Source organism: Eretmochelys imbricata, chromosome 13 (genome assembly GCF_965152235.1).
Source record: "Eretmochelys imbricata isolate rEreImb1 chromosome 13, rEreImb1.hap1, whole genome shotgun sequence".
Taxonomy (NCBI): Eukaryota; Metazoa; Chordata; order Testudines; family Cheloniidae; genus Eretmochelys; species Eretmochelys imbricata.
The window spans coordinates 24,411,402-24,438,617 of record NC_135584.1 but is presented as its reverse complement, the minus strand read 5'-3'; positions in this window follow the sequence as shown (position 1 = coordinate 24,438,617).

The following is a 27,216-nucleotide window of genomic DNA, read 5'->3' as shown; positions in this document are numbered from 1 at the left end:
GATCCAAACTGATGACCTGGAGATGAAAAGCTCTGTATTCCATTACAGATCCCCTGGGCACTGTCTAAACAATTGCAGTCTTTCAGTGTTCTGCACCTAATCATAAGGCTGGAACTTTGTGTCAGATGAGCTTATATTGCAGATGTTTGTGTTGAATGGTGCAGGGAGGCTATGTTGTATATGCAGATGGAATTATTCTACACTTTGCATTACTACAATATTGCTCTAGTCATAAGAGTCGAGAAAAATTTCAGCGAGGTTTTTGTCCATACTTATATTACTTCTAAGTAGTATATAATATAAGAGCTTAATGTGTCTTAATAGATAGTTAGGCGTTTGTTGTAACATCAGATGAATGCAATAGGTTGTTTTTAACTATGTCTTATAATAATTTATCATGCTCTCTACTGGTATGCTTATAACAAATATTGCTCATGTCTATCTCATGCCTTGAGAAGAGCTTTTGAAAACTGTACCCAAATGACTTAAGGCAAGATTTTCAAAGGTATTTTTAGGTGCCTGAAGATGCAGACAGATGCTTGGTGGGCTTTTCAAAAGCATTTAAGCAGGTTAGGCACTTTGGGAGTTAGGTGTCTATGTCACTTTTGAAAATGAGACTTAAGCTCCGAAGTCACTCAGGCAACTTTGAAAATTTTACCCAACATCTATTGATCATTTATTAACCCTTCATAAGCTAGACAAGCTACAGGCAGAAATGCAAGGTTTGGGGCCCCAGAAATCATTAATTGTAGTTAATGAGGCCCCTATGAAAGAATCTTCAGAGAGTTAGCCTCTGTATCTTGGTCCACTTATACATTTAAAACTAGAAATGGCAAATTGATACTATTTGGATTGTCACAATAAAATGAAGAAAATAGTTTATTGAAGCTATTCCAAGGCTATCAGTGCCTTGCAACATCTAATTGTTCACAGATTACTTCAGAGTGAATTTGACTAGACAATGCTTTCATATTGCTGTTTTTCCCAGTAAGGCTGTTTCAGGTATCCTGCTGAGAGGCACAGTCCTGAGTGTATGCGCAATTCATCATCTCTCTCCTCTATTATCATGATGTCAAGGTTTGGCCCACTTGCTCATAGATGTGCTCAGTGGTCATCTTGAATTTGAACTGAAAGGCTGGAGGGAGTCAATAAAAGGAGTATTGTTAGTTCTGCAGGGGACATTATGGAAATGGCTAGAATAGGAGACATCTGTTACAGTTGCAACTCGGGAGAAACCAACAACCTGGGCAAAAATATTTTATATTAAGAGTTTTCATATAACAGTCCTTTTCCCTCCCCAGTCATGCACTTTGTGTAGTCATTTATGCCTGTGAAAAATCAGAATAAAGTGCTTCTTTTCTGGGGTAGTGATAGGAGAAGCAAGTTCTGAAGGTCTTTTTTACAAACAAGGCTGCACACACATGTCCCAACTCTGATCTTTCAGAAACCAGTTTTACATCAGCGCAGCTCCACTGACTTCAGTTGATTTACCCCTGATTTATATTGGTGTGACATCAGGATAAGGCTCAGGTCTGGAAGTATAAAAGCATAGCTTCTAGACAATGTTGTGATCTCCAAGAAAACTGCTTTGTAGCACAACTTGGGGGACCTTGCTAATGCTCAAAGATGCTGCACTATTAATTAACACTATTGGAAACTGCAGCGTTAATGACCATTAGTGTAGAGCATGCTAGTGTTTTTTATATGGAATTGGCTGGGTAGGCAGCTGAATGGAAGTTATAGAATTAGTATGTTCACGCTTATCACTGATTCAGTGCAATCAAGAGATCATTGTGATTGGAGAAGCAAAGCAAATGAGGAAAAGTTCCTCCTACAATTCCCCCCCACACACACACACTTGCCTTTCTCTGGTCTATTCAATTCAATTCTTTCAGAGTGCTGGAATCTAGCCCTGACAGTCCTTATTCAGGCATACTATTGTTGAAGTGATTTCGGAGTTTAGCTTTTCCAAAATCTTTGTTGGGCTGGATAGGTGTCTCCGGGATATCATGATGACCTTCTTTTCATATAGCACATATATGGATTTCTAGACCGGCTTATGACTTCATAGTCAAAGAAAGTGACACTTGTTAGTTACTTTGACTTTCCAGGGTTCCTCTAAGGATATATGGATCTACCCCATGAACTTCAAAGTAACCGAGTTTCACATAGATCCAGTCATGAGAGTTAGTATCCATCCTGAAGTATAAAATTTCTCCCTACACTTATAATACACTTCATAGCATATATGTACTGATCCAAAGCCCCTTCAAGTTAGTGGGAGTGTTTCCATTGATTTCAATGGGCTGTGAGTCAAGTTCACATTGAATATATAGTCAGTCTTCCATTATAAGACCTTGTTTTTGGTTTCTTAAAACTGCCAAACTTTAACTGCTTAAGGCTGAAATTTTCTATGTGGGGGTGCTTGGCTCAGTCTGAGAGTTATTTTTGTGTTTAAGACTTCAGCAACAATCATTTAGTCATTTCCAAGAGCAAAATTAGGGGAAAATACATTGTTTTAATTATTAAAAATTCTTTTGAGATGTTCTAGTGCCCACATGATTTGGAGCACAGCCTGGAAATTTGGTAGAGAGGTCACCCTGGTGTCAGAGATGTGTTTTTTGCTGCTCCTGTGAAAATCCACCCATAGGTGGCCAAGTTACAAGCCATCCCAGGGCTGTAGGGGCTGAGCAGGATTTTCCCTGTAATTGCTTCTCCCAGATTCTGCAGGCAACTGGGCACAGGAACTGAGAAAGCAGACACTCTCCCATGCTCTCAATGAGCCTCCTGCTGGGCCCAGGCAGCAAGAAGGAGGAAGCTGACTGGAGTGAATAGGGGTGAGGAGGATTGAAAGGAGGGGAGACTGGAACTAGTTTCCGAGTGAGGGTGGAAAGAGACTGGTATTAGGATGAGCAGGTTGGGATCTGGGACGAGGAGTCAAGGTTGAGGAACTGACCGCTAACTGTGTTGCTTATTTTTCTGGGTGCCCAGTGTGAGACCCTAGGGTCTGATCTGCCAAAGTGCTGAGCACTCACAGCTGCAACTGAAATGAAAAGGAACTGTGCATTATATACCATATTACATGTTGAAAGCAACGTACCTTGAAAAATCAGACCATAGGCATCTGAGATTGGGCACCCAACATTGGCGGATGCATTTGAAATTAATTTTTGCCTCAGTGCCCCATCTGAAAAATGAAGACCAATGCATTAGAGTGTTGAGCACTTGGCTATTACAGTGATGAGTGCCATAGAACAGCCTGTGAGGAAATTTAATAATTCTGTTTTTTACACAGTTTGAATGTGCGGCAGTAAATAAGGCCTGGGAACCTGACATTGTTTTATTCTCATTTGTTCAGCTTTGAATAGCTGCCCATTCAGTGAGTACTGTTAATCCTGTGCACTAAATAAGGCAAGAGGTCTGTGTAAGAAAAGTAGTATGTGACCATGTAACTAAAGACTATCATTCTGCATACGCCCAAGGGGGACACATCAAGGTAACTTTAATTCTGGCATTTACTAACTTCTGAATGTTTGGTTTTTGCAAACTTAGTGAGTCTTTGAGGGCCTGACTTGGCAACTTTTAACCATACTCAACCATAACCAAGTCTGCAAAGTACACACAAAAGTGTGCACCTATTCTGAGTGCATACAGATTGGTTAATTGTGTCATGAATAACCAGCATTGGTCAGTTTCTTGTGTATATACACTCAATGTAGAGCCATGTGCCTAACTTTTTTTTTTTTTGGACAATCTGCCCCATATAGTAGTGTGTGTGACAATACTCAAATCATTAGAAGATGGAACAGTCTTGAAATTTGTCCCGGAGACTGTACTTTAATCAGGTTTTTTTCCCCTCTGAGTGAGGCCTGGTAGAAGACTCTTTCACCCCAGGGCTAGTTCTGTGTTTTAAATCAAACCTTTGATCCTATGGCAGTGGATGTCTCCAAGGACACTAGTAACGAAAGCCTTTTATCTCTAGATCACCAGCTCCAATGATAGGTCTATAGCGACAGAACCATCTTACTGCCTGATGGCAGTTAGACTGCATGCTTCGAGTTGGTGATCTCACTTCAGTTCATAGCCTGCAGCCGGAGGAGACAAATCCACTGCCACTTTTGCACTAATTGGCACTAGAGGCTCTTCAGAACACCTCTGCGGCACCCCAATGGGACAGGTGGTTCTGCCAATGCTGTTGCTATGGTGAGCCATGGCAGTAGAGGGAGATCAGAAGACCACTAGAAAAACTATCGTGGGGCATCAGGAAGATAGCACAATGTAATAGTCCCTGGAAAAGGATTGAGAGAAGCCAGGAGCACCCTGATTTCTAATCATGATCAAGCTACTGAATTATCCGAATACACTTTGAGTGTTCTATCTGTTCTTGTGCCTGTCAAACCCCAGCTAGAAAACAGGGTGACAGAAGAAACAATAGTCGATGCTGCATCCATGCTGAGCTTTCCTGGGTGCAGTACAGTTACAAGACAAAAGGAAATGAGTAGAGGAAATGGAAAGGGAGGAGAGGGTGGAATCAATTGGCTTAAGCCACTGTTTTCAAAAGAAAACGAGAAGTACTTGTGGCACCTTAGGGTGCCACAAGTAATCTTCATTTTTTATTTGCTGATACAGACTAACACAGCTACCACTCTGAAACCTGTTTTCAAAAGGGGTCATTAATTTTGGCTTCTTCACATTGAGAAATCATCTGAAATAACTGCAGTATTTGCCACCATCACCACTTTAGCTTCCTCTGACCATTGCATCCTGAATGGATACCTGGGTTTTTAAAATGGTCACGACAGCCATGCTGTACACATGATTGGTTTAGTCCTGGAGCAAATATCGAACCTACAGATGTTACTGTTAAAGGCCAACCTACATTGTTAGACCTTGGTGCAGCACCACTCAAATGCACCCTTCTGGTACCTGGGGTTTGCCTTCACTCCTCTCTGGGTGGGACCACAGAGTACTATCTTGGGCTGCAGCCCAAAGCTCCAGTCTCTGTTTACCAACTTTGATAACACGACAGGCCCACCTATGTCTGCACTTCTCGGGCCTCAGGCAAGACTTCACTGGATCTGCCTGAATGAGAACAGAACAAACACAGATGGCTATGGTGTGCCATTTTGGTACAGCCCTGTGCTAGGGTGATGCAGAGCCTGTCTGCCTGTGGGGGAGCACTGAAAGCCAGGATACCTCCAAGAACTTCCAGGTGCAGAGCATCTGTGCCCTGCTACTACCCTCTTTGGGGAGTACAGCATGCTCCCCGTAGCAATGGTTTGGCTTTCTGCCATCGGGTGTGGCCAAAGCCTCAGATGACTTCTCACATGACCTCCAGCTAAACCAAAAAACTCTTCCCCTTCCAGGCTAGTGACCATTCAAATAGGAACAAATGGAACAAAGTCCCAGTGATCTGAACCACGGGCTGCGTCTTTTTGGTCGGGGGAGTGCAGGGAGCTTCCTCCGACACTTTTGCTGGAGTCTGGAAAAGGACACGAGTGCCTAGTTCAGGTCTCCAAGCTCCTCTTTGGCTCCTTGCCCAAGGCCTCTTCTTTTGCAGACTCCCAGGATTCTGCCCTCTCTAGGATCCCTCCAAGCAGCAGCGTCAAAATACAGAAATGTTGCTTTCTAGGCTTTTCTTTATCAAACTAGCCAGCTCTCTCTGCAGCCTTCCATGCTCTTGATGGGGATGCTTGGTGACCATTGGTGAGTCTTTGCAACAATCTCCTCTTAAACTTGTTCTGTGACAGGGAAATGGAGATTATATAGAGCTGTGCCCTTTCCCAGCATTCCTCTGTTCCTCAGAATCCTCCTGCTCTGGGCAGGAGCTGGGAACAGATTACAGCTGGATCTCGAACCCACCTTAAAGGGCCAGCCTGCCCTTTGAAATGCCTTGATAACTGGCTAGCTCTTCTGGCCAGCACATTGGGTGGGTGGTGGAGCCAGGACTCCATCCTGCCCTTGTGCACCCTGGGGCAGAGGTAGAAAGCTGCTCCTGCATGCCCTTGATCACAGGGTAGCAGTTCTGCCTGGCCTTTGCACAGACTGTACAAGGCCAGGGATGACATTTCCTTATGCCCTCCCGCAGTGATGCTCACTCATGTAAGGGCCAGGCACCATCTGCTCTTAAGTGAGGATTTTATGGTGAGGTCACATGTTACAGTTCTGCTTCCTGACTGGATAGGTGTAACTCTTAGGGTATGTCTGCCCTGCGGTCATGGGTTACTGTTGCAGCTCGAGGAGACTTACCAGCACTAGTTCTGATCAACCTGGCTTGGATACTGGAGCCATGAAGCTGCAGCAGCATAGGCTTCATCACAAGCTAACCCTGCAGGTAATTTCCCAGAGCCCTGGGTGGGCTTATACAGCCTACACTGAAGCTAGTGCTGCTGCCGGTCCCTGTACCTGTATCAAAGCTAGCTCAGGTATGTCTACTCAAACTGCCGTTGCACCCTGCCACTGCAGTCTACTTGAGCTGGAAGGTGTAACTTCCAGCTTGAATAGCCATGCATGGAGAAGCGCCGATCAAGCTCCAATGCTAAAAACAGCAGTGTAGCTACGGCAACCTGAGGGGTGGCAGGAGTTAGCAGCCCCAAGTACAGTTGTCTGAAACCACAGGTATGTATTCAAGCTGCTAATCTCTGCAGACACTCACGCTGCTGTGGCTACACCTACACTTATAGAGCGCTAGTTCAATCAGAGCTAGCAGGTACATCTACTGAAGCAGGAAATTATGCCTTCTAGCTCCAGTATAGGGGTAGCTTTAGACTCCTGTTTCCAGTGGGAATGCTTGCAATTAGGGATTCAGACATTCACTTCCCACAATATTCAGCAGCACCAGAATAAATGTGCTGTTTTTCTTCCTGCCTGTAAATCACTTTGCTAACACTTTGGAAGCAAGTGCAACCACTGAAGAAGCAAATTCATTTGAAAACATGGAAGAAAGGTTTGTTTGTTTATTGCAGCATTTACCCAGCACTAGTGTCAAGCCAAGGCAGGGTCACTTCCCAGGAAGAGTCTTGAGCTCAGACATCAAGGGCCAGACTCGCCTCTAATACAGGCATAAATGAGTATCTCCACTGACGTTGATGGACCCATACTGATGCAGAACTGCTGTAAGCATCAAAAGAACTACGCTCATTGCCGTGAGGTCAGAGGATTCATGATCTGTTTCGTACAGCTGTTGCCTTTGCCCTCTTTCTAAACAGCCACACCAACACTCAAAGTGCCACTGTATCACTGATTACTACTAAGCCAGTGACAAGGAAAGTATTTTTCTGCCTCTGCTACAACTACCATCAGTAAACATCCAGTAACATAATGACCAGCCAGTGTGAAACTGTTAAAATTACCTCATAAATAACTCTTAATGCACAGAGAACCAGGAGTTTCTGTTGCTCGTGGATAAATTACTCACTGCCATTATGGAGCATTAAACCATGGCTAATGTGGAGTTCTCCATAGGGGATTCATTAAACACTATAGGTCTCCTATGGATTTAACCATCGGGACATCAAACTGCTTTTGCTTGTTGTCATTCTTGCATATTAGAGGTAATGCACCTCTGCATAGAAGCATCAAGGATGCTAAAAGACCAGGAAAATGCTTTGGGGGGAGGGGGAAACACAAACAAAACACATGTGAGAGCATTTTGGGGGCAGGATGAGATGTGTAGCAAGATTTTGAAAAAGTTGGGAACTTGTATTTCTTTCTTGCTACCTGATGAACCGGCAGAGATGGTATATGCCCACCCCTCGCAATTGGAAACTCGGCCTTAGGCCTGACCCTGCCAGCACTCTCACCTACATGTAACTTTACCCCTGTGAGCAACCCGATTGAACAAGTAATCCCACTAGGCTCAGTGTGACTTCCTGAAAACAGTAACAGAGGAGTAGCTCTGTTAGTCTCTATCCACAAAAATTGTGAGGAGTCCGGTGGCACCTTAAAGACTAACAGATTTATTCGGGCATAAGGTTTTGTGGGTAAAAAAAACCACTTCTTCAGATGCCTGGAGTGAAAATTACAGATACGGGCATAAATATATATTGGCAGATGAAACCAATATATATTTATGCCTGTATCTGAAATTTTCACTCCATGCATCTGAAGAAGTGGGTGTTTTACCCACAAAAGCTTATGCCCGAATAAATCTGTTAGTCTTTAAGGTGCCACCGGACTCCTCATTGTTTTTGTGAAAACAGTAAGTTACTCACATGCATAGGTGTTTGTAGGATCAGTATGTTAAACTTTACAGCAGAGAGCAGATGGTAGGTGATCCTGATGCAGCAGTGTATGCCCATTAACATCACCATGGCATTCACAATGTTTATATGGTATATAGTATTACATTTTATTACACTACTGTTTATCATTACATTAGTACACACTTTTATTGTGAAAATCATTGCAATTGCAAATTATTTCCATTTTTGCAACCTATTTGCTGTTCCGTGGTATTTCTAAGATATTATTACATTTTAGTAAAATATTATGTATTTATTAAAAATGTAGTATGTGCTGTTAGCAAGCAATTAATGCTACTGCAGTATTTATTACTATGCTGACATTAATTAGGTGAAGATCTGAAGAGTTGCTACTGTACCAAATGTTCTGAACTGGTTCAAGTCCATCCTTAGTCCACACTTCAGCTAGATATAGAGGCTCAACACTTCTCTAGATTCTGGGGTGGGACAGAATCGTAAATAGCAATGACTGCAGTCAACATGCTCCAGGATGTTTTTCTCAGTGGGCACAATTCATGGTTGCCCTGTGGCCACTTTGTGCCACCAATGCTGGCAAGAAGGCCCAGATCCTCAAAAGCATTTATGCACCCAATCAATGAGAGTTAGGTGTCTAAACACCTTAGAGGATTTGAGCCAAAGTGGCTGCAAAGCAACCACATGAATTTGGCCTGCCAGTGAGGCTTGCTCCAGAGTGCATCTGCATCCTATGCACTTAAGGTATTTAAATGCCTAAAAAAATCTGGCCCTTGAGGCTTGATCCAGAGTCTGTTGAAATCAATAGACAGAGCTTATTGATTGGGCCCCAGGACTGTGCTAGACAATCAACCTAGGGCACTAGGGAAAGATCCCTTTGTTACTAGGATAATCCTATATCCTAAAGGAACAAGCTGGGCTGGCTTTGTGTGGGTGCCCTGAAAGAACACATGGAGCTTCCCCCTTTGCCTTTCTTTGCAGGGGCCTGAAGCTCCTGTTGTAGCTGGGGTAGCAGAAGTGGGGGAATAAGGGAGGGCTAGAACTCCTGCCCTTGAAATATTGTTGGGGCTGTGCCCCTATGTAAACTCTCACAGGGGTGTGTGTGTGGAGGATGAAAGCCAGCTCCGGAAGGGCTGCAGTGGCTGGCTGCAGGGCCTGGGCTTGGGCTTGGGCTGGGGATGGAGAGGTGTGAGCGGGACCCGGAAGGTCTGACATGGGTCTGGGAGCAAGTAGGAACCCCTGGGATCCTCCTTCCCAGCTTGGAGCCAACCTCCCAGCCTCATTGAGTCTCAGTACCTCCCCTCACTCCTCCTCCTGTCCCTCTTGTTCCAATTCACAGGGAACTTTTGCCCCTTCCTGGTTGCAGTCTGGAGGACAAAGCACTTCATTAGGATTAGTCTAGTGAAACCACTGGCACTAGATTCCCCACAGGGTTGGGGAAACAGCCCCTCCCCCTACACTGACCTTTTAAAGGATGGTGGAGCCCCTGTTCCAGCATTCATTCCTCAAGCACCAGCCAGAATTCCACTGGGTCCCACCGCTCACGCCCCAAGAAATGTGACTAGTGGCCTAGAGCTGCAATCAAGCCCCACTCCTTTACTCAGCTGGGGACTTGATATTTCCATTTTATTTTCCTCTGCAAGGCATCTTATTATTATTTAATCTGAGCTTGCAAAACTCCATATTTGCTGGTTCCCATATCTGCCCTAGCAGGATACAACTAACTTCCACTATTTGGGCAAAACCTATTATTAAAACAAAAAGCCTAGGAGACTCGAAGGGAGAAGAAAGGGGGGGGGGCAATTAATTAAACTGTTAATGTAATCATCGAGGGGTTTAATCCTCATCTGGAGCTGAGCTGTACTCCACTGAGGGTAGGGGAGAGAGTAAAGATGGCCTAATTAAGGGCAGCCTGCAACTACAACACTGCAGTGAAAGTGCACGAATCCCTGGGTTTCACCATAATCATGTAGGAGTGGAAAGGATCTGGCCCCTTTTCTCAGCTGTGTGTTACAATGAGTTAAACAGGTAAAAAATGTATATAGAAATATTGCAAACCATGAAAATATGTTATCACAGTATCTGCATAATGCTAAGTGTTCCAGGCGAAGGTTATTGCAGAGAATAACCAATGAACCAGCATTCAGTGGTCTGTTATTTTAAAGTGTTACCAATTTCATTTTGTTTTGATAAAGTGGATAAATTGTGAAAAGCACATACTTGCATCTACACAAAAGGCAAAAAGCAGAAATCACTGTGAGATTCAAATATGGAAGAGACAGTCGGAAACAATGAAGTTCTAAGATTGAAAAATGAAAGAGAGGGATAAAGCCTTGTGGTTTAATATGAAGGAGAAAATATATGACAGAATCTTTCATCTCTCTGACCATGTTTGCTGCAAAGTAATAAGATACATTGGCTCTGAATGGAGAAGATAAGAGACTGGGATAAAAACAAGCTTCAGTACCGCAATCATGGGAGTAAAATTATTGCCTTGTTTTTATTGCTACAGACACAGAAAACCAGAGGAAGGATGTAGCAGCAGAAAATTAAGAGCCCAAATGATGGGTTGCTAGTACTCAGGATACATTTTTAAAAGCAGTGCACTGGGAATGAGGGGTGCAGTCCAAGATACTGCCACTCCTAAAATTGCCAGTGTAGCACAACATGAATGCAGGGAAAATACATTGTAAAACATCAAATATATGGAGTATAGTTGAAATGTTGCAAAATTTGAGTTAGTACAGCAAACTGGTAGCAGTTATCTAGTTCCCTTGTTTCTGCTGTACTGGCAAGAGCTGGAAAGTTGGTGTTGAGTGGGAGATAAGTAAGATCCCAAGAGGGACTCCTATTAGACTATGTTACAAAGTTAACCATTTTATTGACATAATTTTCCTGTCCAGAGATCTTCCATCTGAGGATCTCAAAACACTTTACAGACATTAGTGGCTTGAGTTTTTTCATAGGTGCTGCTGAGAACCAAACGTGCCTTGCAGGCAAATGGAAATTTACGAGGACTTGGATGATCCAGGGGTGTGAAAATAGCTTGGTTTGAAAGGTCCTGCATAAAAAGTGTTATGCAGCCACCTTGTCTGGGCAGTTCGGAGAAGCAGCTGAAATTTTAGGTGTTTATTGAAACAGACCTGCTGGATCTTTTGAATCTTGGGCATCACAAATGTCTAGCATGTTTACTTCGGAAAGCAAAGATCTTTGCTTATCAATACTTTAAATAGTGGAAATACACACCCTCTGAAATAAATAAAGTTGTGTGTCAGTGTCCTCCCAACTTTCCCAAATATGGAGATCTGAATTTACCTGTGGGCCAGGTGGGCCAAGGCCTGAGCCAGTAGTAAGTGAGGGGCATCACTGGTTATCAGAAAGAGAAAAGTGACACACAGATGGCTGTTCGTGAAATCTCTCAATTTGAAATTTCGTTGCATGTTTCCTTACCACCCAGTGGCTCGTTCTTTGTTGGCTAGAGTAGAGATGGGCCCAAACCAAATCCAACACATCGGAACTTTGGGGAATTTTAGATCTGAATCCAAATGTTGTGACTCGAGCCTGTCTGTGAAATGGGTCAAATCAGAGATTGGCGCTCATGGCCCAGACCCATATTTGGGGGAAGTCAGGAGTCTGATCTCATTTCCACATAGGTGTGGACTGATCTCTAAGTTGGGCACTGTGTCCAGTGCTATCTTGTGCATATTTGAAATTGAGGCGGATTGCAAGTTTGTCATCAGTAAGCAGCTTGCAGGGGATGGAGCAAGGTTTTATGCATCCTACTCATACATTTGCACACAGCACTTGGTCAGCTTTCTGTTAAGGTTGTCCGACTGCCTAGCCGGGGTGGGCAAACTATGGCCTGTGGGCTGGATCTGGCCCGTCAGGGCTCTGGATCTGGCTCACAGGATTGCCCTTCCCCTGCGGCACCGCGGGCCCCGCGCCGCTGCCAGAAGTGGCCAGCACCATGTCCCTGTGGCCCCTGGGGGAGGGGGGCAGAGGGCTCCGTGTGCTGCCCTCCCCTGCAGGTGCCTCCCCACCTCAGCTCCACCATTGGCTGGGAACAGGGAACTGCGACCAATGGGAGCTTCGGAGGAGGTACCTGCAGGGGAGGGCAGCACACGGAGCCCTTTGCCCTCCTCCAGGGGCCACAGGGACATGGTACCGGCTGCTTCTGGAAGCAGCGCGGTGTGGGGCCAGGGCAGGTAGGGAGCCTGTCTTAGCCCCGCTGCACACTGCTGCCACCCCGGAGCCACTCCAGGTAAGTGGCGCCAGGTCAGAGCCCAAACCCCTCCTGTACCTTGCACCCCAACCCCCCTGCCCTGAGTCCCTAACCCCCTGCTGCACCACCCTGCGCCTTGCACCCCAATCGCCTGCCCTGAGCTCCCTCCCTCACACTGCACCCCTCCTGCGCCCCAACCCCTGCCCCAGCCCTACATTCATGGCCCTGCATGCAATTTCTCCACCCAGATGTGGCCCTCGGGCCAAAAAGTTTTCCCACCCCTGGCCTAGCCTATCAACTGAACTATGCAAAGGAAGGAAATAACTGGTTAACCTATGTATGCTGTGCTCATCAGTTCTCCTTCTCATCCTCCACTACCTCCTTTTCACCACCTTCCCGGATTGCCCCCTCACCCACCCAGTCCTCTCCACTCCCCCACTCTATATCACTATCCATGCTTCCTACTTTTCTTGTTCCTACCATGTTCAACCTGGAACAGAATTGAGATGTATCAGTGTTATACATTGCAATGCTGATGCCTCTACATGTTGATGGATATCAAAGTTTCAAAGCTGAATGTGGAGCAGGAGTTAGGGGGTACAGTGTGGACTATGGCTGCATGTGGGGAAACATGTTGAGTGGGATGTAGGCAATATGTGGGGGGCATGGGAGTTTTGGGGGGCCTAGGAGGGATCTGGGTGGGTGATCTAGAGGAAGCAGGATTGTGGGAGGAGGGCCAGGGGAGAACCTGTGGGGTGTCAGGGCGCAGTAGAGGCTAGGGAGGGTACATGCATGGTTGAGGAACATGTTGGATGAATGGGGCTATGTGGTGAAGAAGGAAAGTAGGGCTTGAGTTGGTAGTGATTATAGGGGAGAAGAAGCAGAGAAGAGAGCCGCTAAGCTACAGTGAACCATTTAAAGAGCTGTTGGGCTATGTTTGGAGCAAAACGCAATAGCTAAAGGGTGAGAAAGTGATTTTAGTCCTGTGTCAGGTGCAAATCTCAAGGCGGACTTCATTATAGAGCCATCGCTGTGGTGACTCTGGTGGAGTGAGTGCTTAGATGACCACTGTCCCCCCATTTTATTGATTGCAGCATGCACTTTCTTTCCTGCCATGCTGATGGAACTCCCCTGGCCGGAACAGGCCCTTTGGCTGCCCTGTTAGCTACGGAGGCTTTAGCATTACTGTCAGCACAGGGTCTCCTGGTGCCTGTGGATGGGAGCACATGAACTGAGATTGTGCCTGACCTCTGTGCAGAGGGTCTTTGTACCCTCTCATGCCCCATACCTTGTGCACACCAGTCCTAAATTTCATCTAGGTCCTGCATCCACCAAATCCAAATGTAACCGGTTTTTCACTTCTGAAAATCAAGAAGTTGTAAAGAAATTTAAAAGACAAGTACCTGCTGGATTTTATAAGCAATTATGTGTTACTGAACATGCTCAGTCCCTTTGCTTTCCCTCCTCTTGACTGATTCCATGATTATGATGCTCTGAGTGCCTTTTCTAAAGCATGGTGAATTTTTAAGTCTTCAGTTCATGGTCCTGGGAGATCCTTACCATTTATAGCACTTTAGAGGTTGCAAATGTCCCTAAACTTTCCCATACCCACTTTGGGAGAAAAAACAATTAAAGTGGGGGGACCCTAAAAGAGGAGGGAAGGGGTGTTCTCTTGTACACTATTCTTCCTCATTGAGGATACAAATTTGTTTAATACAGAACTTCAAGACCCCTCTCACTTACAGACCCTTTCTACCATAACCAGAATTACATTTACAATTCTAACCCCAAGCTGAGGACTGAGAGCTAAAACCTCTCCAACACATTATCAGTGATCTACAACCCATCCTGGACAGCGATCCCTCACTTTCACAGGCCTTGGGAAGCAGGCCAGTCCTTGCCCACAGACAACCCGCCAACCTGAAGCATATTCTCACCAGCAACTACACACCACACCATAGTAACTCTAACTCAGGAACTAATCCATGCAACAAACCTTGATGCCAACTCTGCCCACATATCTACACCAGCTACACCATCACAGGACCTAACCAGATCAGCCACACCATCACCGGTTCATTCGCCTGCATGTCCACCAATGTAATAAACGCCATCATATGCCAGCAATGCCCCTCTGCTATGTACATCGGCCAAACTGGACAGTCCCTACGTAAAAGGATTAATGGACACAAATCAGATATTAGGAATGGCAATATACAGAAACCTGCAGGAGAACACTTCAACCTCCCTGGACACACAATAGCAGATTTAAAGGTAGCCATCCTGCAGCAAAAAGACTTCAGGACCAGACTTCAAAGAGAAACTGCTGAGCTTCAGTTCATTTGCAAATTTGACACCATCAGCTCAGGATTAAACAAAGACTGTGAATGGCTCGCCAACTACAAAAGCAGTGTCTCCTCCCTTGGTGTTCACACCTCAACTGCTAGAAGAGGGCCTCATCCTCCCTGATTGAACTAAACTCGTTATCCCTAGCCTGATTCTTGCTTGCATATTTATACCTGCCTCTGGAAATTTCCACTACATGCATCTGACGAAGTGGGTATTCACCCACGAAAGCTTATGCTCCAATATGTCTGTTAGTCTATAAGGTGCCACAGGACTCTTTGCCGCTTTTACAGATCCAGACTAACATGGCTATCCCTCTGATACTTAACCCCAAGCATGTTTCCCCCCAAAAAGAGAAGAGAAATGGATTCATGATGATAGCATGCCTTACTGATTTCATTATGCCAATAGTGTTAATCTGGGAAGTGCTCTGATACTGGAGTGACAGGTGCCAGTACCAAACCCTACCACAGATAGATCAGTAAAAGGTATCAGATCCTCAGCTGGTGTAAATTGAATCAGTTCCATTGGTTGGGAATGACATTGATTTACATCAGCTAAGGATCTGCCCAAGAATTTCAAAACAACCAAGTTTAGAAAGCACACAAGCTATCTTAAAGCACTGGAAAAGCTCCAACTTGCTGTAGGGATCTCATTTATAGGGAGGGGAGCTAGCTATGGGGCTTCAGTCAAAATGTGCTTCTTTTCAAGTTCACAAAACTTCTGCGAAAGCAAAGCAATTGTTCCTTAAACAGATGAGTACGTGGTCCCACGGCTGCATGACCTTAAGTTACAGGCACATGGCTGGGTGCTGGCAACTTCTGAGTTCCATTCTTTCCGCTCACTGGCCTTAATACTTTGCACTTGCCTACCACTGTACACTCCTTATGTAATTAGGCTTCACAAAAATCCCTATAAAATAGGTATCAATCTCCCTATTTTATGGAAAGGTTAGTGAGTTGCCCAAGGGCATAATTAAGTCCATGTCAGAACCAAGATGAGAACCCTGCACCAAGATTTTCAAAAAATGGAGGCTGAAGTTAGTCCCCAAAATCCATATTTAGACTCATAAATGGCTTCATTTTGGATAGGCCAAATACCCTGAAACTCTGAATGAAATCATTTCATCTTTTTGTTCACCAGTCCCCTGTCTGTAAAATGAGGATAATACTTCCTGGTTCCTGAGGCTTTTTCTTCCGAGTCTGTAAACGCTGTCTGCAGAACTCAGTGAGCCCCCACTCTTGGGTGAAAACTCTAGGTGTTCCTGTAATCAAATAACCATTAATAACAGTGCAATGGTTTCCAGTATGCTGCTAGGAAACTACATAGTGTGATGCAAACCCTACTGGTTTGCTGCAGCACCGTATGTTACGTTGCAGTGGCAGCAGTCTCCCCAGGGCCTGCGCGCCAGGTGCCTGCCTCTGACATTTTACTCCTAGGCAGGGATGAGAAACTTAGAGTATGGAACATACAGCACCTTTTTTAGCTAGTAAAACTCCCTTTAAACAGATTTTTCTTCCCCTTGCCACCCGCGCTGTTGCAGAACCTGGTCTCTTTTACTCTCACTTGGGGAGTTGTTTACCAGCTTATGAGCAGCATAAGTTTGGATGATATTAAAGTGAAAAGTGATGTATACATTACAGTAACGTCATTATACTCAGAGGGCGAAAGCTTCCAGCAAAACTACTGAGATGAAAATAACAAATCTATCCCTTCTTCCATAGAGGGAGCTCAGTTGTGCCTGTTAAGCACTGTCTCCAGTTGGGAAAATAAATCCTTTCCATAGGAGTGGGACACATTTGCCGTGATAGTCCTCCTTTTTGCCTTGTCCAGTCAGTGGCATGAGCTATTTCAGTTGCTGAAAGAGGGAGACAGTGGGTATTTTTAAGGTACGAGTTGGCAATTTAGAACAAGGATTGGGTTCAGCTGAGCTGTGTGGTTCATGGTGGTTGAAGCTACCTCTTTAAATGCTCAGCAGCCAATCAGAACTACTCCAGGACTTTTGTTGTAGCCTGCAGCCCCTGTGTCAGAAGATATGTCCCTCCCTGCCCTGAGCTTCCTACAGGATCTGGTTTACCGTCCCTCACACTGAATCAAACTTTCTGGGAACTGGGTTGGTGGAAAAGGGCAGCACCATAAACAGCACAAGATGTTTGAAGAAGGAAAAGACTCGCATCCCGTTCAATCACTTCAGTGGCGCCTTGTTTGCGTAACTCCCAGGGAAACGGACTCTTCTGCGTGTGTAGGCTGGGGGAACTGAACTCACAATGCAGAGGTCCGATTTCTGACAGCAGTGAAGGTCAAACCTCCAAACCTGGTGGTAAGGATAAGACAGCTCTGCACCGATCCAGGGTGTCATTCAGTTTCCTATCACCTGCAGGCCTGCATTTTGAGTTTGGATCAGGTTAGCCGTGGCCAAAAGCTATTCCCATCTGGTGCTGGCTCAGTGTCCTCTGTGAACAGATTTGATGGCATCTTCCCAGTTCCTAGGTGACAGAAAACCATAGCATAAAATTATTACCCTGCTCTGAGGAGAGAAGCCAAGGACTGAGTGAGTTACCCTCTTACGCTCTGGGTGGTGACTCCAGGTCTGGACTGAGGCATGTTGGTGGGGGTGGTGTGACAAAGGTTGCATTGCCATTTTGCTTGTTCACTGTTATTCTCCAGTTAAAGGGAGGATCATGTTCTCTAGAGCTGCCGATCCAGCACCATTCACTAGCACTAAATTCATATATATTAATATAGACTGTTTTAAAAGCGAGGCATGCCCAGCAGCATGACTTGCAGATTCATCTGGTGACACATTGATTCCATAGAGAGTGCTTGGCAGCTTGGAACACTGGCTGTTTTCTTGCCATGTCAGTGCAAGACGCTTTGAACTTTTGACAGCTACTGCACCGGGAGCACCATTGTATTTCTTCAGTCCCCCGGGAGTATTTTTGGGTGATATTAAAGATATAGCAGGCAGAGCCAGGAACAGAATAGAACTGGAAATCAGGGTATTTGTTTAAGTAACACACTTGCAAATTGTAGAATAGCACAGAGAGCTACTGTTTGGAAAACTGAACATTTCTCAAGGGATTCTTTTGTCTTCAAGGCAAAATATCTCAGGTGGTTTCCCTCTCTCCAACTTAAATGTTCAACATGGCTGTTTGCACATACTGGGAAATAATCACTGCAGTGTATTTCTTATGTTTCATAAAACAGGTTGCAGGGGTGCCAAATAGATTAACAGTATACTTAACATGCTGGGAAACTTGGAGCACAGAACACGTTAAAACTGGAACACTTTAATATCATTTAGAGCCAGATCTTCAAAGCAAGGCACAATGTCCCAGGTACTTAAAGTTATTGAGGGACCTAACTCCCAGTGAAGTCCTTCAGTGTTAAATGGACCTGGGGGATGAGTGATCTTGGCTCACTGTACGGTTTTGCATTCAAATCATGTGAAATGCATTGTTGCACACTGGCCTAGGACACAATCAGGTGAATGCAACTGAATTTTGGCTTTGTCTACATTGCCCTGCAGTTCGGATTATGGAGGTGTGAACAGCGGCGCACCCTAAAGTGCTACGCTGTAACTCCCCATGTGGATGCTGTAGGCATGAATGAAAAGATCCTAGTTTGTATTAGCATAGTCCTCTCTAAACAGGACTAAGTTGACATGAACTAGATACTGTTTAGTTCACACCCCCAGCATCCCCCTGCAGGAGTTACAGCACAGCACAGCACAGGATACCAGTGCATACAACAATTCACATCCCCATAATCTGAACTATGTGGCTGTGTAAACTAGCCCTTAGTTGGAGACTTTGAACCTGAAATCCAAACAGAATTGGCACTTTCTGGACAAAGAAATATCTGCATGAGCTTCTGTGAGTCTACAGTAGGTGTGCAATTACCTGGCAAGTGTTAGGAAATGTTTGTTAGTATGTTCTTTGAACAAGTCATGCTTGCATACATTGTTTTTATGGTTTACCCCTTAGATTCCCCCTTTGAACACTTGGCACCAAGTAGTTTGGTATAATGCAGTGTATTCTAAAGATATGGGGAACATACATTGAGTCGCAGCATGTGTTTTGAATGGCATCCTATCAGTTTTGTAACATTTTTAACATATGGGCAAATAAACTGGATTGCAGATAAATTGACTGCAGTGCTGTTTGGAAACCATGTTATCTGATGTATCTGTGGGAAACTCCAAAGCACATTCTGTCTCCTCCAAGGAGATTTGCTAATAGAGTGCAACCAGAACGGGCTTGTAAGACCCTCAAAATCCGTGGCTGAGTGAGGAGGGGAGTGACTATTTTGAGAAGTACAAAATGTAAGGCCCTGACCTGCAAAAAGATATGCCCACTTGGACCCTTCACCTGCACAGAATCCACAGGTGGATTCCCCTGAAGAACAGGGACCCAGGGGGCTGCTTATTCTTTGAATGCATTCATTAGCTGACTTGGAGGCCGGGAGGGGAGAGGAGGGATGTAGCGGAATTGCAGGGGCAGATTGAGGGGAATGAGAGATGCCTTGCAAGAATAACATCATGTCCCCCACCGTCCACACACACACACACTCTCTCTAAATCTTAACAGTGGCTGTGGGTGTGACTTGCTGGTTTTTGTTGTTGTCACTGTTGATGTGATCTCCAAATGGACCTTTAATGTACTATATATAGTGTGCAAGTTCTCTCACATGGAGGTGAACATCAACTGTAAATGGAAATCCTTTCTGGCCAAATTCTGAAGCCTTGATTCGCTTTAGTTTTCATTTTCTCAGCACATTTCATTCAATTTTATTAGGTCATTTAGCAAATAATTTTGATTTTCTGCTTAGATCTGAATTTCTGAAAGTAATGTACTGTTGTACAGTTAATGAGTCTGCTAATAAGCTCCAAGAAAATGTGATTTGCAAATCATTCCCGAACATAACTGTCACTCAGACCCTCTGCCAATTAGCATAACCATTAGCGACTATCCCTAAGAGGTCCTTGAAATTTAAATGAGATTTCCCAAGATCCGTTTTACCTGGGGCGGAAGATTCTTTCTCATACGGAAAGCGCAACCTGATAAAAAGCAATAACTCATTAATGAAAAAGTACATCTTTAGTGGTAAATGGCCACCTGGGCTTCTGAACAGCAGCAAGAGTTTCATAATGTGTGGTGTGTTTGTTTGCCCTTATAATGATGTAAAAGTTATTGTGACTGCATACCTAATTGAGCTGCACAGAATTACTGATGAGACAGAGATACAGAAGCAAAGGAGGAATGTGTATTATCATACAGGCAGAGCCAGTATTATCATTTTAGGGTGACTTTATGAAGCCATATCCTGCCACCCAAACATAAGTGATTCCTGGTGACTCGACTGTTAATTTTGCCTGAGAAATGACTGAGTAAAAACTGAAAACTGCAGGATTTCGCACTAGAGGCCACATTCTCAGCTAGTGTAAATAACTCATTGACTTCAATACAGCTACAAAGTGTGCACAAGTTGAGGAGCTGGTCCTAAGATTTTGCTGAGTAGTCTCAAGCCTTCTTCTGCAACATGGAACACGGGTCACTCGCAGGTATAAATGGTGGATTCTCTGTAACTTGATTCAGAGTAACAGCCGTGTTAGTCTGTATTCGCAAAAAGAAAAGGAGTACTTGTGGCACCTTAGAGACTAACCAATTTATTTGAGCATGAGCTTTCGTGAGCTACAGCTCACTTCATCGGATGCATACTGTGGAAACTGCAGAAGACATTATATACACAGAGACCATGAAACAATACCTCCTCCCACCCCACTGTCCTGCTGGTAATAGCTTATCTAAAGTGATCATCAAGTTGGGCCATTTCCAGCACAAATCCAGGTTTTCTCAACTTCCGCCCCCCCCCCCCCCCACAAACTCACTCTCCTGCTGGTAATAGCTCATCCAAAGCGACCACTCTCCCTACAATGTGCATGATAATCAAGGTGGGCCATTTCCAGCACAAATACAGGTTTTCTCACCCCCCCACCCCCCTCCCAAAACCACACACACAAACTCACTCTCCTGCTGGTAATAGCTTATCCAAAGTGACCACTCTCCTCACAATGTGTATGAAAATCAAGGTGGGCCATTTCCAGCACAAATACAGGTTTTCTCACCCCCCCCGCCCCCTTTTTCAAAAAAACACACACACACAAACTCACTCTCCTGCTGGTAATAGCTCATCCAAAGTGACCACTCTCCTTACAATGTGCATGATAATCAAGGTGGGCCATTTCCAGCATAAATCCAAGTTTAACCAGAACTTCGGGGGGGGGCGGGGGGTGACCTATGAGGAAAGCTTGAAAGAATTTGGTGTGCAGTCTAGAGAGGAGAAGACTGTGGAGGGACATAAGTCTTCAAATAGGTGAAAGAGGACAGTGTCAATTGTTCTCCATGTCTCTTGAGAGTAGGACAAGAAATAATCAGTTTAGTTTGCAGCAAGAGAGATTTAGGTTGGATATGAGAAATCCTTTCCAACTATTAGGATAGTTAAACACTGGAACAGGTTACCTCAGAAGGTTGTGGAATCCCCATCATTGGAGATTTTTAAGAACAGGTAAGACAAACACCTGTCAGGGATGGTCTAGATCAGCATTTCTCAACCCATAACTTTAAAAATAGATTATATTTTGCATACAATTTTTTTTAAATAGATGCTGCTTGTGCTTCACTGTGCATATCAGTAAAGTTATTTGAATGTGCGGGTGTTATCAATTAGCCAGTCAAATGCAACATGTGAAGAGTTCTGGGAAACACTGTGTTGGGGAGCAGGGGTCTCGTGTCCCAGCCCCCACAGCTGACTGCCTCAGGAAGGGACATCGGGGGGAATACTGGCCCACCTGCTTATTTCTGCCACGTGCGTGGCGGCCTCTGCTGGTGCCCAGCTGCCTTGCAAGTGGCCCGCTGCACCACTTGGAGGACATGTGACAGCTCCAGGGGGAGGCAGAAGATGGAGATCTGCAGGCTAGGAAAGCAAGTGCAGTCCAGCAGGAGGAAGCTGTCTGGGTCTGCCATCTAGCCCTAGTACCATCCCTGGGTGCCTCTGGGGACTTTCAGTGCCTTGGGTTCATCACCCAGGCTTGGGCTGCAGTAGCCCCAAGAGGGAAGATGCCTCCAAGCAGCCTCTTTCTGACCTGGGAGCTGGTAAGCACTGGGGGAGTAGAAGGGGGCATTATTCCTGCCTCACAAAGCAGTGGCAGATACCAGAGTCCCAGGGAGCTGTGGGAAGGGGAGAGTCCCCATGGGGCACCTTTGCAGCCAGCACACCTGGGGTTAAAAGTTATTGTGACTGCAAACCTAATTGAGCTGTACAGAATTACTGATGAGACAGAGATACAGAAGCAAAGGGTCCCATGGCACCTCGCATGTGCCCATGAAAACCTTGTCCAGTGTGTTGGGCACTCACGGTGGGGCTGGGGCTGGCCGTGCACACCGCAGACCCACTGGTAGCACCATGGGGCTTACGCGGGGTCTGGGCACTGGGCACACCATGTTCGGCCTTTCCCAAGAAGTTGGCAGAGTTGGGCAGCTTGGGGACAGCCAGGCACTCTGCCCACAGAGTGCCGAGGGCAGAGGCGGAGGCTCTGGGACTGAGCTCTGCTGCGGGCTGGTACTGTGCTCCTGGGGAGGCTGCACGGAGCACCAAGTGATGAGTGAGGAAGTAAATGTGAGGGAGGCTACAGTGATTGCAGGGTCCGTGACAGGGTTAAGGCTGTGTGTGCAAGACCGAGGCAGGAGGGGATGGTGGTGCTGTGTGGGGTAATAAGTATTTTGGGACCAGAATACTTGTGTGTTTTCTACTTAAGCTATTTACTAGGTTGGGACTGGCTATCAATGTTTACAATTGGGTTCTGGTCTAGAAAAGGGCGAGAACCACTGGTCTGGATAATACTTGGTCCTGCCTCAGTGCAGGGACTGGACTAGATGACCTATCAAGGTCCCTTCCAGTCTTATATTTCTATGATTCTATGAACTTCCCCAGCAGGAGCTCAGTACTGGTTTATCAAAACTTAAGTAAATGTAGGCTTTCTCCAGTCGGTAAGGAGACACCCATAAAAACACCTCATTTCTCTAACAGGGTTCTGAAAGAATTATTCTTAAAGATGTTCCTTCTCTATCATTCACAAGCTGGAGGCTAATTCAGTGGGTGTGTTTTTTCTTAACCATATGGGCTACTGATGGGTGATCTTTTTGTTCTTTTGAGAAGAAAGGCCCAGGGCATTATTAATCATACACTCATGCAACAGGCTGGCTGCTGATTTTTTGGGTACTTGCTAGTGGTAAAAAATGAAGGGGTATACTAACCTTTTCGGTGTTCCAGGCTGGTTAGTGGCAAACTCTATATTCCCCAAATGAGAAGTGAACTCCATTTACCCTTGACTGGACTACTGGTACTTGCCCTTAATTGCCTTCCCATTTTTCGTTATACAAGAAATGACATTAAGGAGATTGTGTAATGGCCAATTAGTTTTAAAGGTCTTTAGTTCCATTACTTATCTGGATTAATTTGTAAAATTTCTTTGACAAAGTCGGCATATGAGCCCTTTTTGATAATACTAAATCAGGAAGCTCTAGAGCACATATAAATTAATGTATACACAGAAAGTAATACCATATAGAAATTACATTTAAAGAATCCCACAGCTCCAGACACATCATCCCTATCCTCAGATCTGTCCACTGGCTTCTCTCTTTCAAACTCCTTGTCTCCACCTTCAAGGGTCCTATCTCTGTAGCTCAGGTCTCGTTTCCTCTGACACACACTCTGCCCTTCATCCTCTCCTAAATGCTCTTTGTCATCTTCTCCATTTACTGACTCTGTACCTTTAAATCTCGAATGGTTCTGCTATCCGCAGAGATTGAAAATCATTTTGTTACCAGTCCAGTATGGACTGTCAGAGGAGATGCACACATATACACTGTGTGCTCTCTCATGGAGACTTTACTTTTGTTCTTCCTTGACCACCCAAAGGTATTGCTGGACTCTTGGAATGCCTGGCACATAATTGGGCCCTAAATGACAGCCAGCTGGATGAAGCTTACCCCAGAAAAGACAGGTGATACTGATCAGCATGAGGAAGCACTGTAAGAACTTGCAAAATCCATAACTGTTCTACAGTCAATAGTCTTTGGGTCTCACTAGACCCATCACTGCTCCTAGGGTCCCAAGTCCCTGTTCACCCATCCCCACACATCAGGATATAAGTGCTTCCCATTGACTTCAATTGAAGTTTATCATTTAGGGCCTGCTTCAAAGCTTGTTGAAGCCAATGGAAAGACAGCTTACATCAAGGATCTGCCTGCCCATCTCTGGCTCACCATATGGTCTATGCTCAGCTGGAATGCTGGAACTTACTGTCCAAGGGAGAATCTCACAGGAGCTGAGGCAAGGCACTCTTATTAGTGGGTTGACTCTTCTGCCACTCAGTCTCACTGGAAACACTTTTAAGCAGAAGCCTGGTTACATTTAAAGAGTTGTGAGATGCATCTCTGTGCTCAAGCCGTCTACCCATTGTGAGCTATGGAATCTTGGGAACTCAGCCAACTGGCCCGGTCTTGCTCCTCTGTTTAGGTCATGTGAAATGCAGTCAGGTGCCACGATGATGGGTGCCTTTAAACGTGTAATAATAAAAACAACAATTTTGTTACATATCACAGCTAGGAAGCTGCATAAGAGGAACAAACAGAACCAGTGAGGGCGGGAGATACACAAAAGACCTAAGCAGTAGTATCCCCTAAGTGGAATTAAAATCCTTGTTAAGGAGTAGTTATTTCTATAGAAATCAGAGTTTCAAATCTGTTCCCTGTGAGACGTGCCACTTAAGCATCTTTGCAGACTAAGCATATTCTTATTGAGTAGCCTGCATGGACTGTATTGCACCTGAAATTTGTCAGGCTTTCTCTAGGGGTAGCTGCTGACACAACATTTTTCAATGGAGAGAGGATGCTTATGTTTGCATCAGGACCTTTCTAACACTTACTCAATGTTGATGACCTCAGTATTTTATTTTTCATTGCCAGAATCGTGCACAAACAGTGATGTGGCATCCTTTGTTTCATTATAAACCTGAGAAGTATTCCTCTGCAGTACCAATCAAAATGCAGCGCTACAGAGGGCTAGTCAGCTGTCATCTGTGTCCTCTGCTTCCCTGATGCTGATCTCTTAGGCAAGTTTGCTAAAAACTGGGAAGATGTATGGTTACGTAACCTCCATTTTGGGCCAGCTTCTTATGCCCTTCATGCTAAATACTACCTAACTCCATAAATAGTCCCAGCTAAGTAATTGGGACTGCTTGTGGAGTAAGGTGTGTGTGTCATTTTCACAGGAACTACCCAACTTGAGTAAATATACTGGCATCTAGCCCTTTTGAAAAAAACAGTAGAACCTGGTGTAAGCAGTGTCAGGATGAGCTCCACCCTGACATCTGGTGGTGAGGTGTGGCAAGTTGTGGAAAAGAACTTCAGGGGCCAATCTCATTTGCATAGGCACACCCATCACGCCTAGAATGAGACCATAGCTGCCCAAATGGTCACTTTGGCTGCTGTGGGATCCCCAGTGTCTCTGTTATTGGGGCAGGAAGAATAAATTGTTATTACCCTGATTATGGGAACTGTGCTTGGAACTGTACGTGGCCTTTTGTTATGATGGAGGGATTCACCATCAACTAAGTAGCACTCGCTAGGCAAGGGTCATGGGTTCCAAAACTGTGTGAATGGAGAGAGGCTGGGGATAAGTATTAATACTTGGTGGCATGGGCCCCTTGGTGAGGGTCTTACATGCTAATTGAACTTCCTCCTCTCTCCACTGTGGAATATCAGAGCTAATTTTGATTTCATTAGAAGTCTAGTTATAGGCTGCTGAGCTCATTTTGGGCTGACAGTGCACCAGCACTGGGGCTCCCCTACTACAAGCTGACTTCACCTAAGAGCTGAAATCACTGAGTGTTGTGTTAAGTAGTGGGGGAGCCTGAAGATATATTGTGGAGCAGTTTGCGGGACAGCTGGAGTGCCTTGTGGACTGGCTGGTGAAGCAGTTCGACGCGGAGCAGTTTGTGGATGGCAGGAGCTGCTTGTGGGCCGCGGAGCTGAGCGAAGGAGTTCGTGGGGCGGCTGGCGGAGCGGAGCGCAGCTGAGCGAAGGAGTTCGTGGGGCGGCTGGCGGAGCGAAGCTATGGAGCTGTGGGGCGGTCAGCATCAGATCATGTAAGGTGCTTCTTACCCCCATCCCATCTCCACCCAGGTTGGGAGGTAAAGCTCCGCAGATAAACTTTCGAACTCTGGGGCTGCCCTGACCAGGGACAGAGACTTTTGGGTCATTGGACTTTTGGGACTTTGGGTGATTTGGGGTTGCTGGACTCAAGAACCAAAGGGAAAAGGGCATGCCCCAATTTGCTTGGGGTGGGTTTTTTTTTTGCTCATGGGTTGTGTTATGAATCCTGTTGGTGGTGTTTCCCCAACATAATGCCACATTGTTTCTCTCTGTTATTAAAAGGCTTTTTGCTACACTCAGACTATGTGCTTGCGAGAGGGGAAGTATTGCCTCTTGGAGGCGCCCAGCGGGGGTGGTATATATTTGTCCCAGGTCACTGGGTGGGGGCTCGAGCCGGTTTGCATTGTGTTATTGGAATGGATCCCCTAGATATTGAACCCGGCCCTTGTTGCTGCCAACTCTGACGGGCAGAAGGGTTACACTGGGATCAATGCCTTTTCTGTGTAGCCTTCTGGTTACCTTAGGCTGAATTTACTGCAGCTTTATCAGTTAAAAACTGTGGACCAGTAAATAGAATTCTTCTCGTGATTTCAAGGAGATCTGGTTTAATTTCAACTTTGGGCAAAGTCAATTCCCTGCTGTGTGCCTCGGTTTCCCCATCTGTAAAATGGGAATAATAATTCTTCCCCTCTTCCATCCTTTGTTTGCCATGTCTAGTTAGATTGTAAGATCCTAGGGGCTGGGCCTGTTCCTCATTATGTGTTTGTACAGTGTCCAGCAGAGTGGGGCCCTGATCTTACTTAGGGGCTGCTACTGTTACACAAATAATAGCATTGTTGATTTAGAATATTTGACTCTCAAGGGAGCCTTTACACTCCAGTGCTCTCCTAAATCTGGTGCCATGTGGCCATTAAAAGTCAGCCAGTTTAGCCCTTTTCCCCCCTCTCATGTATTCCCCAGTTTTATCAAGGCTACTTCTAACTCCATTCCAGATTTCCCATCAGCCTAATATGCCAGTCACATGCAAGGGATCATGTTATGGCATGTTCAAACATGATCTGGCTATTGGGGTGTTATGTCATGGGGCGCACTGTCATCCGACTCACATGGGATCAGAAGTTGGAGTGGAAATCAGTAGGGTTGGCTCTAATCTTATCTCTTCCGTGGACTCAGTGTGTGGTGGGGTGATTTGAAGTGATTTAAAACACCAATT